This window comes from Apodemus sylvaticus, chromosome 9, assembly GCF_947179515.1.
Source record: "Apodemus sylvaticus chromosome 9, mApoSyl1.1, whole genome shotgun sequence".
Lineage (NCBI taxonomy): Eukaryota > Metazoa > Chordata > Mammalia > Rodentia > Muridae > Apodemus > Apodemus sylvaticus.
Window position 1 is genome coordinate 40623748 of NC_067480.1, and position 15252 is coordinate 40638999.

The 15252-nt window shown below is 47.8% G+C and overlaps 1 long non-coding RNA gene across 1 annotated transcript; it reads right to left on the reverse strand.

The window, feature by feature from the left end:
• Positions 1-8399: 8399 nt before the first annotated feature.
• LOC127692375 (uncharacterized) lies at positions 8400-11995 on the reverse strand. Its single transcript, XR_007979456.1, has 2 exons — positions 9488-11995; positions 8400-9041 (listed from the first exon to the last, which is right to left on the reverse strand). It is a non-coding gene; the product is annotated as an uncharacterized LOC127692375 (long non-coding RNA).
• Between the last annotated feature and the right edge of the window lie 3257 nt (positions 11996-15252).

Below are 15252 nucleotides of genomic sequence, written 5' to 3' on the forward strand. Positions count from 1 at the left end.
TTTGTGACGGAGTTAGGAACTGTTAAGTGCCTCACCAGTAGACAATGTCCTAAGCTGATAATACACTTAGTAACCATTAATGGCTTGGATAACTGTCTCCCAAAGGCCTTGGTCACCAGCCTGTGGCGTTGTCTGAAGATGCTAGAACTCTAAGCAATGGGAGGAGACTATGTCACTGGGAGCGTGTCCTTGAAGGGATGGAACCCAGCCCCTTCCTCTTTTTGTGTTATGGCTGCCAAGAGGAGAGATGTTTCTTTTACTACATGTACTGGTATACTGCTACATTATAGGCCCCACAGCAGTGGGCCAACCAATTTAAACTTCCAGAATTGTAAACTGAAATAAAATGCTTTCTCCTTGTAAGCTGACTTCCTCAGATATCTTGTTACAATATGCAAAACTGACTAGAAAACCCATCAAACATCATACCGTATCAGCGTACAGCATCAGTTGTTTGACTCTGCAATCTCACGCTGTCTAGGAGCTGTAGCTTACAGCCATTGTCCAGAATAAAGAAAGAATATCATGTTGGTACATATCACCAACCTGGGCAAAAATATAAAATTCAAGCTTCCAAGAACAATTTCCACTGAATAAGTATGTTTTCACACCATGGTAGGATTGGGAAATTGCAGGCGAGCCATTCGTTCTAAGTCAGGAATCCAGTTACTAATTGGAAGAGACTCATCGCAGAGATTAAATACTGACAACACATTTACGGAGGGCAGGAAGTCCCATGATCTGTTATTTGTAAGCTGGACAGTCAAGTGATCCATTGGTGTGATACGTAAAGGCCTATGAAGAGTGCTAAAGTTCAAAGGTAAGAGACCGTGTAGAATTGCCTGTGCAACCCCACCTTGCCCCACCCCTCCCCGCCCCACCCTTCCCCTACCTCTTTCTTCTGATGATTAAATCAAACCTAGGCTCTCAATGAGTTAAGTGATGCATGTCCACACTGATGAGAAGGGACCTTCATTTAATCCACCAACCCAGATGCCAACCCATTCTAGAAATACAACTGTTTGTTGCCAAGAGTAGACAGAAAACACTAAAGGGATTCCCAAAAGTGGCTGTATGTGAAATCAGCTGGGAATCTGTCATAGATGCTCTTCTGTTGTCAGGATAAAATACCCTAACAACAGCATCTCAAGGGATCATTTCAGGACACAGTTCAAGGGTACAGTAAGGGCAGGGAGGTCTAGGCAGCAGGAACTTGAAGCAACTGATCACATCACATCTCCAATCAGGAAAGAGGGAGAGATAAGGGTGTTCAGCTTTCTTTCTCCATCTTATATAATCCAAGGAATGGTCCCACCTACAGCAAAGATGGCTCTTCCCAGATCAATTAACATAATCATGCTAATCCTCCATGCCCAAAGACCCATCTCCCAAATGACTACCAAGTTGACAATTAACACTATCACAGGATCCTTTTTGTTTGGTTCGCTGGTTGTGTTGTTTTTGTTGTTGTTGTTTTGTTTTGTTTTGAGACAAAGTTTCCCGTGTGTAGCCCTGGCTGTCCTCACTCTGTAGCCCTGGAACTCACTCTGTAGAACAGGGTGGCTTTGAACTCAGAAATCCTCCTGCCTCTGCCTCCCAAGTGCTGGGATTAAAGGTGTGTGCCACCACTGCCCAGCTGTTTGTTGTTGCCGTACTTTTTTGAGACATGATCTGACCCAGGATGGCCTTGTGCAATCCTCTTGTGTCAGCCTCCTGAGTCCCAGGATTACACGTGTGAGCCTCCATCCTGGCTATCAGGAGAATCCTTACATAACTTCTGCCGGCTCCTTAGCGCTGATGTAACAGCCAGGCCTGCCATTTACATGTTGGGATGCCTGAGCTCTACTGGTGAGGCAAACAGCTGGGTGCAGTGTCCCAGCGCAGTCTGAAGCCCTTCCTAGCATCCTTAAATGGCCAGCTTCTGTGAAGAATATGGGGCCAGGAGAGAGAGTGGGTGGGGGGTGGGGCTCAGTAAATGCTCGAGTTCAAAAGGATGGGAGGGCCAGCCCACCTGTAGCCCCAGGAAGACAATGGCTTCCTTTTCCCTAGGGAAGAGCCAATGAGGACTTCACAGGAGCTTGGAGAACACAGCTGGTGGAAGACTACAAGAATTTTTTTCTAGAAAAGAGAAAGGTTGGGGAGAAATGTAGCTGAGGTAGGAATGGGCACAGGTGAGTGGCTTGCTCTCAGAGAAGAGGGGAGAGGCTGGAGACCTGCTAGTCCAGACTGACAGTGTGTTGAAGGGGCATCTTTGCATATGCCCTCAACAGTGGGCCACTTTCCCCCATGGTTCTCAGGAGCCAGAAAGGGGTGGAAGAGATGGAGTCCCCCATACCTAGTGGCTATTAGGCCCCCTGACATCTCTACTTCCTCAAGGGCCACCCTGGTTTGGCTCCTCTATTACAGCAGCCTCTGCATGGATCTCTGCATCCTCCCCCAAGCCCCCATCCCAGCCCTCATCCACCCCATCCCAGCCCCAGCCCCTCCCCCCACTGCATACTGTGACCTGTATAACCTTGCAGAAGAACACACCTGATCCCTTTCTCTCATCAAAATCAAGGGTCTCCAGAGATAATTGTTCTACTGGGTCTTTGTAGTAGAACTCATTTCTATTTCCCATCATGCACTTGTACCTCCAGGCCAACCACTTAGCCCGCCGTGAGGCTGTCCTGACCTCTGCTGTGTCCTTTAGTTCAGCAGCCTGCCCTCTCTCTTGATTAAATTCTGTACCATTAGTGTTCATCTTAAGTGCTGCCAATTCCAGAGGGCATCCTGTTATCAAGTGAAGCCAATCCCCCTTCAGTGTCTCTGCCGCTCATTGCATGCTTCTTTCACAGCTTTGTGAACTTCTCACCCTACCGATCCATGAGCTTCCGCGCACAAGCCATTCGTATTCTTCAAACTCTAATCTTCTTGAGAGCCCAGGAGTGTAGATACAGCAGGTGTTCGAGGCATGTTTATTAACTTGAGTTTGCAGAGTGGAAGTGAGTGCGTGCAGATTCCTTCTCGTGGAACAGGAAAATCAATAGGCCCCTTCCTTCCTGTCAGCCTTTGCATGGGGTAAGATCCTTACAGCCTACATCTACCCATTGGGAGAAACACATCCTGGGTCCAGGAAAGGCGGGGAATACATGGTCTCTTTCCCCAAACAATCAAGAACTCTTGTGACTAAAAGCACACAAAGATACAAGATATAAACAAGAACCAATGTTTACAGAGCACTTGATCACTTAGCAGTGTGGCCTTTTCTGCTTACTCTGAATGAACAAAGTCCCACCTCTCACACAGCAAGCTCATGCACATGTGTAAATGGACATGTATGCAGACACACGTGCTTGTGCCTTATCTACAAAGACAGAACCTCAGACTTCATCTTGTCAACAGACACAAATGCATCCTTCCCAAACAAGGCCTCTTTCTATAGTGTGTGTGTGTGTGTGTAGGCCTGTGTGTAGCAGCATTTCTTCACCTCACACACAGCACCCCTAACATACACATCTTTTCTTCTAACTTCAGTTTTTTTCTTTGCAGTCAAGATAAAGATTCATTTGGTTGCATTGCATACCCCCCAAAGCTATGTCAACTGCCATCTTAACACCCAGTACCTTAGTATGTGACCTTACTTAGAATTGGGGTATCTGCTGATGTAATTAGTTAAAAGGGATTCCTGGAACAATCCCTTTTGGGCTTTAAAATCCAATGTGAGTGATGTCCTAGGAAGCAAACTGTGGGTCAGGAAGGGAATATGGATGTATACGTCAGGCAAAGAGAGGCCATGTATGTGTAATCCGTGTGCTAGAGGGGATAGCTTTACTCTTCAGATACAATCTCAATCTCAGTTTATATCCACAATCTCTCTAAATCTCTCCCTCCCTCCCTCCCTCCCTCTCTCTCTCTCTCTCTCTCACACACACACACACACACACACACACACATACACACACACACACATACACGCACGCACGCACGCTCGCGTTCTGTTTCTCTGTCTCTGTCTCTCCTGAAACTCCAAATGCCCTCTCTGCTTCAACTCCTAATTAGAATCATACTTCCCATGCCTCTCTGCCGGTGGGTGGATAGCAGTTTATGAGTGGTGATTAAGCCTCGATCAGGACACTAATAAAAATGGCCCATAAAAAGCATTCAACCCTGACACTGTTGGAGGATCCAGGGCTCAGGGAGTTGTGTGTGTGTGCGTGTGGTGTCTTTAAACAAAGGACAAGGGGAAGGGATGTGTCCGTGGCTGGCCCACTGAGGTTCCACACATTCGAAGCTCCTCCTGAGAGCCCAAACAGTCTTTGACTCTTTCCCTCTTATTCTGTTGTCACCACCGTTCTTGAGGGACAGCTGCCCATTTTTGTTGGAGAAAATGTTTGGGGGAAAATGCACAGAGCAAGCTGGGAACAGAGGTGAGTACTGTGGCCTCTGGCTACTTCATGTGAGGCAGGCAGAGCAGGGCACTTTAGTTCCTCAGAAAACTGGGAATGATACTTCCAGAGGACCCCACTATACCACTCCTGGGCATATACCCAGAGGATTCCCCAGCATGTAATAAGGATACATGCTCCACTATGTTCATAGCAGCCCTATTTATAATAGCCAGAAGCTGGAAAGAACCCAGATGTTCCTCAACAGAGGAATAGATACAGAAAATGTGGTATATATACCAATGGAGTACTATTCAGTCATTAGAAACAATGAATTCATGAAATTCTTGGACAAATGGATAGAACTGGAGAACATCATCCTAAGTGAGGTAACCCAGTCTCAAAAGAACACTCATGGTATGCACTTACTAATAAGTGGATATTAGCCTAGAAGCGTGGAATACCCAAGACACAATGCACATATCAAATGATGCCCAAGAAGAAGGAAGGAGTGCCCCACCCCCTGGTCCTGGAAAAGCTCAGTGCAGCAGTGTTGGGGGAATACCAGGAGAGGGACGCGGGAAGGGGTGGATTGGGGAACAGGGGGAGGGAAGAGGGCTTATGGGACTTTCGGGGAGGGGGGATCCAGGAAAGGGAAAATCACTTGAAATATAAATAAAGAATATTATCGAATAAAAAAAAGACAAAAAAAGACAAATAGGTGCTGGTCTAGAGAATGCAGAGAGAACGGGACAGCCTAATGGTGGGAGATGTTACTGAGTGCTCCCTAATGGTGGGAGATGTTACTGAGTGCTCCCTAATGGTGGGAGATGTTACTGAGTGCTCCCTAATGGTGGGAGATGTTACTGAGTGCTCCCTAATGGTGGGAGATGTTACTGAGTGCTCCCTAATAGTGGGAGATGTTACTGAGTGCTCCCTAATAGTGGGAGATGTTACTGAGTGCTCCCTCCGGATCAAACATTTCATGTCATTCACCTTCACTTCCCCCTACAACCTCGGATGTCAGGTTAGCATACACCCTGCCTGACAGCTGCAGGAACGGGGGCCATCAAATGGTTGAGTGATTTTATCCGAGGCCAAACAGCCAGGATGGAGCGAGCAGAGGGTGAAAAACACCTTACGCTTGCTTCATGGTCCTGCGGCTGTGAGGGCTGGGGACTGAGGCTGGGTGGCAGAACCCCAAGATGGCATGGAGCATCACAGGGCAAGAGATAGAGTGCGCGGTGGCTCTGATCTTGTCTCTGCCCTTATCCTTCTAAAGCCACCATGGTGACCCAGTCATGAGGGTGCCCATTTTGGCAGACGCCAAGAAGCAGGCATGCAGGATCAAGTGGCTCTGAAACCTTGGATTCCAGAACTAAAGCTCCCTGTCTGTCTGTCTGTCCTCACTGCTCTTCCAACCACCAGTACTGCCGAGGGCAGGCTTTTCCCACGCCACTGGTGGCTGGAGGAAGGGCCGTTCTGCCTCCTGGAAGCACTCGAACTGTGGTGATGGGAGAAAGGCTGAGAGGGGCCTAGTATGCCTTCCCAATCCCTTCTGGAGTCCTGTGCCTCACAACAGATGGTGGGAAGCGCTCCAGCTCCTTCCAGTAGATTCTCTGGCAAATGTGTAGTGTGTGAGGAGAGACAGGTGGAGCAGGAAGGCTGGGAGGGCCTGGAGTTGCTGCTGCCGGCTGACTCCATGGGAAGTGTTACTTCAATGAACAAAGTTTAAGCCACAAACAAACCTACCCGTTACCATATGTGCAGAAAAGCTGAAATCTAGATGGCTAGACAACGGAGTTCCTTAGTCCATGATTTGAATGCATCATCCAAAGCCCATGCTGGAAACCTACTCCTCGGTGCAATGAGGTAAGCGGTGACTCCTCAGGAACACACCCCTGATGAGGTAAGCGGTGACCCCTCAGGAACGCGCTCCTGATGAGGTGAGCACTCCTGATGAGGTAAGCGGCGACCCCTCAGGAACAGCCACCTAAGCCAGACTCCTGATGGACGAATGAGCTCAGCCTCCTCCCCTCTGCCTCCAGTCACAGGACGACACAAAGGCCTTTGCCCGAGGTAGGCCCCTCTGCTGTGGACTTTTTAACTCCAGAACTGTTAAGAAAGAAAGCTGTTCTGAATATATAACTCAATCTCAGGTATTCTTGACAGCAACACAAAACTGATTTAAGATATGGAAGTCACCCAGCATCCTCTCCTGCTCTCATGTCTCCCTGGACTGACTCAACTAGAGGGGCTTAAATAATGCGGCCTTTCCACTTTGCCAGCATCTCTTACTGCTGAATTAGACACACACCATGCCACCACGCTTCTACCCAGAGGTTGACTGAATAAGGACCACTAACAGCACCAATGTTTTGGTTTGTTTTGCTTTACCTCACCTTTTCTGCTTTACTACTGAGGAGGAGGAGGAGGAGGAGGAGGAGGAGGAAGAGGAGGAGGAGGAGGAGGAAGAGGAGGAGGCAGCAACAACATAAATAAGCAAACAGAGAGATATGGGGTGGGAAGGACAAGAGAACCTCAGGATTTTCATTCAAACCGTTGCTCAGGGTCATGTGTGTCCTGTGTACCTGGCAGCCACCTAAGCCAGACTTCCTGTGATGAGGGGAAACTGGGCCTTACTTGCTCGAGGCAGTGAGTCTTATCCTCTTCGGCCAAAGCACTCTCTACTGATCTATGTACAGAGGTAACGTCTGTGCCAGGACACCAGCAGAGCTGGGCCTGGCCTGTCCCCTACCAGGACAATTTTCATCCATTATATTTTGTAACACTTTTAACATTTTAAAAGCTGGATGCAGGCTGGTGAGACGCCTTGGTGGGGAAAGGAACTTAGCACTAAGCCTGGGGACTCGAGTCTGATCTCTAGGAGCCACACGGTGAGAACTCCCTCAGGTTGCTCTCTAACCTCCGTCCATGGCGCGTGCAGAGGCGGGGGCGAGGGGGGGAGGGAGGGAGGGAGAATATAAATGTAAATATGTAAATAATTGTTTTAAATTGGAATGCAAAATAACATGGCCACCAGCTTTTCCTCCCTTACCATCCTTGATAAAAATTTGGACCTGGACAATACTATATTTAAAATCATCCTTTGAAGTGGGCTGTTGGATCTGTCAAGGTTTTAGTTGGTCCACAGGTCATATTGTCCTCGTCACTTCATGGTGGTCAAATCCGATGGAGATCGAGATAGGAAGAGTGACAAGTGTCCCAGGCTACCTTAAATCAATGCAAGCCTTGGGGACCCTTGGAAGAACAAGGCCCCTCTGAAACATGTCATTTGTGCCAAAATGTCTTTATGCTGGCCCTGAGTAAGTTACTTTCAAACTGTCTTTGGAGCATGTGACACCTCCATTGGCTGATCTGCTGTGGCTTCCTGACTTCTAAGAGTACTTGAGGTATACATTGGTTCACTGGCCAATCGCTGTAAAGTCTGATGAAAACAGGCACAGCCGGCTTGAAAGGAAACACGTGTGTGGCTGGGGTTACTCAGAAGAACATCAAGAATTCGAGTTTTAAGTCCCGTACCTTCCATCAGCTTTGGGTGACCTAAAAGGGACATCCCTTTGGCCCCCGTCGACCCCCACAGCCCTCAGACACATGAAGGAGACTCTATCTCAGACCTGCCCCTTTGATGTGACCCTAGAGTCAGCAGAGGCCTGGTGTTCCTCCTCGCTTTGACTGTAGCTCACTCTTCAGCTTTTCATTTGGCCCAGGACTAATGCTGACCCCTCCCCCTCCCCCCAGAGCAGAGTCCGTTCTCTCCGAGGGGTGGTGCAAACACCATTCATCCTCTCGGGCCAGGACTGGGCACAGCCACAGGGCTCGGTGCTGACCAAGATGATGCTTGGCTGTTGCTGAAGCTGCAGAAATGACAGCACGGATTCCGAAGCCCTGGGCTCCTTCACACTCCCAGGCGAGGCTGGGCCACTACACCATCTGGCTTCAAAAATGTCCCAGGAAGGCTTTCTGTATCTACTCCCAACCCTCCCTGTTAACACAAATTATCAAAACACCTAACATTTTCTAATCTTTTATTCTTACTGGGGTAGAGATAAATAAAATTCCATGCCTATATCATATACTTGGGCTAGGGCAAGTCTGTTTCTAGCCAGAGTGTAGACATTACCAGAAAAGGAACAGAAAATCTCTTTCCTATTTCCAAAATCAACAGAGGAGATCCCACTGAGGGAAGAGTCTTAACTCTAGTAACAGACTCCACATTCTTGAAATAAAAAATCCATGGGGCGGTATGGAAGAGATGCGATTTTGTTGTTGTTGTTGGTGGTGGTGGTGTATCTTATTTTGCCCCAGTGTGTGCTCTCTTAGTCACCTTCAGACCAACAGCTTGGAAGGCAGTTTGTGAGCTATGGTTCACACTTTTAATACCAGCACCCAGGAGGCGGAGGCAGGCAGTTCTCTGAGTTGGAGGTCAGCCTGATATGAATTCCAGGGCAGCCAAGGCTACGCAGAAACTCTATCTTAAAAACACAAAGACGATAAAACAAAACACAACACGTGAGGGACAGCAGACATCTTGGGCACGCTGTTTTGTGCACTGCTGGGTCAGCTCTTTGTGCGCATCCTCTGTGTCGTTCCTGTGAACAGCTGTGCAGAGGCTTGGCTCTGGGCGTAAGCATGACGACTTCTTTCTGACTGCTAAGGAGGATAGAAAGGGTCTGGGTTTAAACAGCAGGGCATCTATGTTATGCGAAGACGACTCATCCTTGCCCACTTTTGTGAGATCAGTTCACAATGTTCATCTGTAACTCTGAAACAACCAACTCCAAACACAGCGGCAAGAACAAGCGCACTGTGTATCTGGTGGGAACATGAAGACTCACCAGAAACCATCCGTGGCAAAGGAAGAATAGGACGCCCTGCACACCTGGGCTTCCCTGCTCCCTGAGGCCACTCCCCCTACAGAGGACACCACACTGTCCTCTTCACCCCTCTCCATCCCCTCAGCCCTGCCCTAGTTTATGACACAACCTTCACTAATACAAAGCCTGGAAACCTGTCTTGCCCCTCCTCCCAACGCCTCTTTATCCCGCCACCAGTCCTACATGAGCAGATCATCGAAACATTTACCCAACGAATCAGACCTGTTTCGAAATGGAGAGTTCTGCTTCAAAAGAAGTTCTTTTTCTCTGGTTTGCCAAAGACTGTCTCCTGATAACAGTATACATTCATGAACCCTACCAATAATATCATTTTTAGCATACTGAAAAGGTAATAAATCCCACTAACCCCATCCCTGAGTCCCTCTCAGTTCCCTTACCCATCTCACAGTGGTTCTCAACCTGACTAATGCTGTAACCCCTTAATACAGTTCCTCATGTTATGGTGAGTCCCAACCATAAAATTATTTTTGTTGCTACTTCATAACTGTAATTTTGCTCTTGTTATGAAACAGATATTTATCTGTTTTCCAATGGTCTTAAGTAACCCCTATGGAAAGGTTATTTGACCCCGAAGCAGTCTTAACCTAGAGACTGAGAACCACTGCCATACAGCAGGGGGCTTGAAGAAAATGTGTTGAAGACAGGTCATAGTTTGGGGGGCTGCTTCCCCCACACAGCCAGCAGAACCCATTATTCCTCTGCATAACCACTGCGAAATCCCCCTTCACTGGGGAGATTCTGTCTTCTCCAGGCATTTTATCCACAGCTGAAATGCGAGAGATTGCTTTAACTTTGCTGCCCAAAAGGTGCTGCATAATTAAAAACTACTGGTTGGAAAAAAAAAAAAACAAAACAAAAAAAACAAAAAACGATGCCTACAGCCCTTAGCTGGGCAGAAGAGAGGTAGGCGGGGCTTCTGTTCCAGGGCTTGGGGTCTGAAGCAGAAGCCTGGGAGGGGGTGAGAAGGCACTATGGGGTAGGTAGATTGTGAGCTCGTGGCCATGAGGGCTGGCCTGTTGGAATAGGGGCAGCCCAGATAGAACATGGTAAGTCATATCTTGGAATTATTGACAGGGAAAGAGACAAAATGGCACAGGCGGTTGATTTCTGCCCAGCCCCATGCTTTAAGGTTTATGTTTTGTGTTATTTTGGAACTAAACAATCTCAGGTGGGATGGAAACCCCTGGTTACTCGGTCCTGAGGCCTAGTCTGTGGCTGATGGACAACAGCTCAGCGCTTATTGCTTTCCAAGGCGAGTCGTCAGCAGAAAACCCGGGAGTTCTGCAGACCTGCAAATCTCACTTCACAGAAAGGAAATGACTCCAAACTGCAACGCGCCTACTCACAACAGCATGCTCCACGGAGTCGCCAGCACACAGCACTGTGCCTACGAGAAAAGGTGTGGAGACTTTGTATAATTTAGTCCTTTCTCATTCCCTCCTGCTAACCTTTACATTCCCACATGTAACCTAAGTAAAAGAGCCCATCGTGAGAGGGGTGGAGAGATGGCTCAGCAGTTCAGAGTAGAGTGCTCTTGCAGAGGAACTGAGTTAACTTCCTAGCACCCCCAATAGGTGGCTCACAGCTGTCGGTAAGTCCAGTTCCAGAGGATCCGAGGCTCTCTTCTAGTTCTAGCAGGCTCCTGAACTCACATCCAGGCAAACACATGCACACATAACTAAAAAGAAAAGTATCACAGGATCAGTAAGGCTAAACTGACTCAAACATTTTTCCAGTTGGATGGGGCAGATGTTACCAACAGGGAAATCCCCACGCTGACAAAGGCAGGAGGCACTGACAGGCCACACTTCCTGAGCCATGCTCAGGAGGCGCGAGGAGAGTGCATTACACTTTAAGGAACAAGAGCTTTCACTCTGTGACTTGAAGATAAGTTACAAGCATCCCGGGCTTTAGTTGTCCTAGTTGGGGATGCTTTAAAAGGGCACCTGAGCTGACTGTGGTGAATCCTAGCACCCAGGAGGCAGAGGCAGGCTCCTCTCTGAGTCTGAGGCCAGCTTGGTCTACCGAGGGAGCCCCAGGACAGCCAGAGCTCCACAGTGAGACCTCTTTGGGCTGCACAAAGGCCTTCTCTTCACAAGAACACTGCTATTCCCAAACTGACGTGCAGTGTGAGTGTGCTGCCCTTCCCACCCGTCAAAGTCACCTGAACAAGCTAAAGTGGGGGTGAAAATGCTTTAAGGTCAGTCATTACTTGTGGTTCTCCCCACTTGCCTACCTGGCAAAAACCAGGCACTGCTGCTCCCTCTGCATGAGTTGTTCTTGCCACACAGACCCAGTGAATGACTCCTGAACAGGGCTGAGAATCTCACCCGGGGCCATGCCATGGCTCCAAGAGAGTCCACTAACCTCACCTGACTGATTCCTCACCATCACATCAGGGTGGGATGAAGTCTACCTTCCAGAAACTTCTATGCATATGCATAATATACCAAGAGGAATGAGACTTCTCACAAGAAATGATACACCAATCAGAAAATGATGGCTCTTTATGAATTTGAATCGGGTCTAAGTTGTTCCTTGTAGTATATGTGCTTGTGGTCACTCTGTAGAGACCTGGAGTGACTCACTCCCAAGCTGTCTGCTAGGATGATGGCCAGAGCATCGCGTCCCCCTGCGTGGCCTCAGGGATGGCGTCGGAGCTCTCAGCACCACGGAGCTGGCCTTCTTGGCTTCCCCACGCATCCACCATCTATATCATGTCCAGCTGTAAGCAAGAACAGCATATTAGGAAAGGAACCAGGCTGCCCTCAGACCAGTTAGCTAGCTACACACACAAACCTGTACTGGTATTCTCTCCCAACTACTCTAGGACTTAGACACCCAATATCTTCTCATTTCAACCCTAAAAACTTTTCCACAAAAGGTTGATTAACATAGCGTGTGGTCATCACTCGGGTTTTCTTGTGATGCTGAAGTACATGTTTTTCCCAGACATGGCTGCAAAAGCCTGCATCTGCAGCCTCCCGGCACCCACGGCATGCTGTGGCTAGGGCCGTCTTCATAGGCCTATCAGTCTGCTTTGCTTCTATTGAGCTAATTGAGCAGGAAGTGGGCTTTTAAAAGGATGTTTGTATTTGTCAACCCACACAAACCGCACGATACACTGCTTATTTCTGGTTAAGAACAATTTCAGTAAATTATAACATTTTTCTTCTAAGGGAATAGCTTCCCTGGCTCTTTTTTAGCTCTTCAGAGGGGAGGATTAATCTGAATGAACACTATAATTGAAACCACAGAACACCGGAATTCCCATTATGAAATTACCTATATGATTAGATTGGTAATGGTAATAATTAACAGTTCAAAGAATGTCTGGTGTGTGTGAAGTTAATGCACAAATACAAAAACACGTCTGCCATGACAGCTTTGGTGGCTGTATTTACAGCTCAGACAGTTCGGTCTTTAAACACCTGGTGCATGCTAAAAGTACTTACTAAGTCATCCACGTCACCACCTTCTTCAAGCTCTGCTGTATCTTCTTTTGCTTTGTCTCTGGGGGCCAGAAACTATAAACAGAAAGTCAGTCATGACAATGGAATGATCAGTTTTGTCTTTTTTGACATAAAGAACAGGCAAACACAGAAAGGCTCTGGGGAGCGGGAGCCGGGCACGTGCTCCTTCCACTCCTAACATGAGGGCTAGTTTTGAGGGTTGGTAGTCCACGCTAACTCTCACCAGAGAGAGTTCTTGTGGAGAAGGGGAGGGACCAGTGCTTGGTAAAGGAGAAGGTACACACCTGGTATCTCACTTCTTCCACAGGGCACGCTGGCATGTTCCGGCTAAGGAAATAACAAAACCCCTTTCCTAAGTAAAACCTTCACCTCTAGTCTCACTTGAAAGGAGCAGGAGAATTCAGCAAGATTATAATCATCTCTTCCTGAACACACTGAGGACAAGCATCAACGGAGAACAAAATGGGTGAGCTTGGGAGGCTGTTTGATCTTTCGTGGAAACCCTTCTGTCTGTGTTAGAGATGGTCTGAGAACAGGCAGCTAAGAACACTCCCCATCAGTGAACTAAGGCAGCCTGACGTCTGCTAAGGGTCCAGGAGTGAGATCCAGACTTCTGAAAGTCCCGAGTGGCTCTGAGAATGATCTGAGCATCATTCCCCATCCAGCCCCTCCAAGATGGAAAATCAGTACATCTTCCCAGACTTGGGGGCACATGGCAACCGCATGTAAAATGTGGTCTAAAACCTACTGTGCCCAAACAGAAGGTGGCCTTCCTGTAGCATCTGTACTCCAGGTATGGGAAGATGAGCCTCTGAAGTGTTTTAAGTGGGGTAGTGGGAGTGGGCATGGCTTTCTGTTATTCCGAGTGGTAAGCAAGTCTTCAAGTTCAACCCTGTCTCCATGCAACAGCGAAAACACGTATGTGCAGGTTTCTTGCTTTCCTAACATGAAACTGGCAAGAACTGTTCTCCCAGTGAATCCCTATTATTTTATGAACCATGGGATGACCATGACCTTTGATACTCAGGATGTACCATACAGACATCTCCTTAACAACCGTAAAGCATAGTCTCCCGTTAACTAAGAGGCTGCGCACAGCACATCCCAGGAGCATGCGCTGCTCAGGCACAGGCACAGGCACAGGCACAGGCACAGGCACGCACACTGGCTCTGTTCTCAGCACTGGGGCGGAAGCCATGGCAGTCTGCTGACAGCTTCTCTTCCCTGGGTTTTTTCCCCTCACTTCTTGTTGATCTCCATTTTGACTGAGATTTAGGGATTTTCCCATAGTCCTTTGGTGACCCTCCACTAGATCCTGTACAGAGCTGGGATCAACACTATCAGAGAGAAAATCCAAGGCAGACAGTCTGAGCAGAACTGTAGTGCAGCTCAGGGATCACTGATACTATATATTTATATTCTGGGTGCTATTAATAAAAACATCTGGTTGGAGAGATGGCTCGGTGGTTAAGAGCACTGACTGCTCTTCCGAAGGTCCTGAGTTCAAATCCCAGCAACCACATGGTGGCTCACAACCATCTGTAATGAGATCTGATGCCCTCTTCTGGGGTGTCTGAAGACAGCTACAGTGTTCTCACATATAATAAATAAATAAATCTTTTTTAAAAAAAAAAAGAGGCCCAAATGCAGATAAATGAAGTTTTGCACATGGCTCACTGTGTCAAAGGTTAAAATTAAGCTATGCTCACCCCTTGATTCTTAACTTAATCTTCATAGTTGTCCTGATTATTGCACTATAATGATTATTTCCTACCTTGGCCCTTCCACTCATTATCATTAACTAACACAGACAATTTTCCACATATCAGAGATACATAACTGAGATTTACTGAGTTAGGATTAAAAAAAAAAAGGAAAAGGTACAGCTGGTTCTTGCTATAACCCTGTGAGGCCACAAATAACCAGCACCTCCCAAGAAATGACAAACCCCGAGGGCTCCGGTGGCAGCAGCCTGCCACCTACTGCACCCCAGAAACCTGAAGCATGGGGGGTACTCCCTCACGAGTCTAGGAAACCCCCAGTGCATCTCGGCATTCATCCTCCAAACGCTCCGATCCCCACAGCCTCCCTTCCTGCAAGGCCTCTTCACAGTACAATTAAAGGATAAATTAAGACAGGACTGCCTGCACGGTATGGCCGCCATATATATAATTAAACACAAACGGCACATCTCTGAGATGTGGCCAAACTCCTAGGAAGAGCAGAGCAGCAGGGAAAAGAGAGAGAAAAGAAAAACCTGAGTTTCCACCAAGTGCAGGACATCTGTGGCTGACTCCCTGACAGATCTACTCCTGTTCCTGAGTAAGCAGATTCCGGCTACAGGCTCAGCCGCCTCATCCTCCCCAAAGCCCCAGGCGAGGCTCATCTCTTCCAGATCGCTCCTCGTCAGTTTTAACAGCAAGTAATTTCTAGTCTGTGCGGTGCCAGGCAAGCTAGAGAGCCAACACTCAGGACTGGCTTGCTTTATCAAAG